Source organism: Myotis brandtii, unplaced genomic scaffold, assembly GCF_000412655.1.
Source record: "Myotis brandtii unplaced genomic scaffold, ASM41265v1 scaffold439, whole genome shotgun sequence".
Taxonomy (NCBI): domain Eukaryota; kingdom Metazoa; phylum Chordata; class Mammalia; order Chiroptera; family Vespertilionidae; genus Myotis; species Myotis brandtii.
In genome coordinates, this window is record NW_005366783.1 from 493,193 (window position 1) to 494,567 (window position 1,375).

A 1,375-nucleotide genomic window follows, 5' to 3' on the forward strand; every position below is an offset into this window, starting at 1 on the left:
GTCACGCCGAGCACCACGTTGCAAATCGGTTTAGAATCTAAACCTGGTTGCAAAGAATCTAAACGGAAAATTTTTACTTTTTTCCCTAGGTCCAAGTACCACCAGAAAAATGGGAACAAAGTGAGTCTTCTTTTTTTTTTTTTTTTTAATAAATTTTTATTGATTTCAGAGAGGAAAGGAGAGGGAGAGAGAGAGAGCCAAGGAAGGTGTGGGAGGGGCGCAGGGCCAGGGCTGTGAGGCAGCCAGGGCTGCAAAGGCCCTGGCAGCCGGGTCTGTGAAGGTCTAACCTTGCACGAATTTTTTGCATTGGGCCTCTAGTTTATAGAATAATTAAAAAGGAATCCACAGCTCCTGAAATATATTATCTTAAAAAGGAATCCATGGTGCCCTGGCTGGTTTGGCTCAGTGGATAGAGCGTCAGCCTGCAGACTGAAGGGTCCCAGGTTTGATGCCGGTCAAGGGCACATGCCTGGGTTGTGGGCTGATCCCCAGTGTGGGGTGTGCAGGAGGCAGCCGATCAGTGATTCTCTTTCATCATGGGTGCTTCTATCTCTCTGTCCCCCTCTCCCTTCCTCTCTGAAATCAATAAAAAAATATATATATTTTTAGAAAGGGACAAGATGATGACTGGGTGAGTCATTCATGACACCTCTGCACAGGGAGGCAAGAGCATTTATTGCCCCTGCCCTGCAAGTTTCTATTTTGCCCTAAAGAATTGATGGGGCACACAGACACTTATGCAATTCTCCCCCCCTAACAGTGTTGGCAGAACAGCGTAGGGTGTTATTGCATTTCTACGGAGAGGAGCCTTGGTACTGGGTGGCTGAAGGTCACGGTACCTCTCAGTGGAGACACTGGAATTAAATGGTTGTCAGCTCCGCCACAGCGAGCGCCACTGTAGTCTCAGACCTCCCAGAGTTTACATCCCTAACCACAGAGGCTGGCTTCCGCGGCACATCTCCTAAAATTGGACCGATACAGGGATTAGCACGGCCCCTGCACAAGGATGACACGCAAATTCATGAGGCGTTAAAAAAAATAACTAAGATGCCCGGCCGGCGTGGCTCGGTGGTCAGGCGTGGACTTATGAACCAAGAGGTCACAGTTCGATTCCCAGTAAGGGCACAGGCCCAGGTTGCGGGCTCAATCCCTAGTAGGGGGTGTGCTTGTGCATGTCACGCCGAGCACCACGTTGCAAATCGGTTTAGAATCTAAACCTGGTTGCAAAGAATCTATACGGAAAATTTTTACTTTTTTCCCTAGGTCCAAGTACCACCAGAAAAATGGGAACAAAGTGAGTCTTCTTTTTTTTTTTTTTTTTAATAAATTTTTATTGATTTCAGAGAGGAAAGGAGAGGGAGAGAGAGAGAAACAT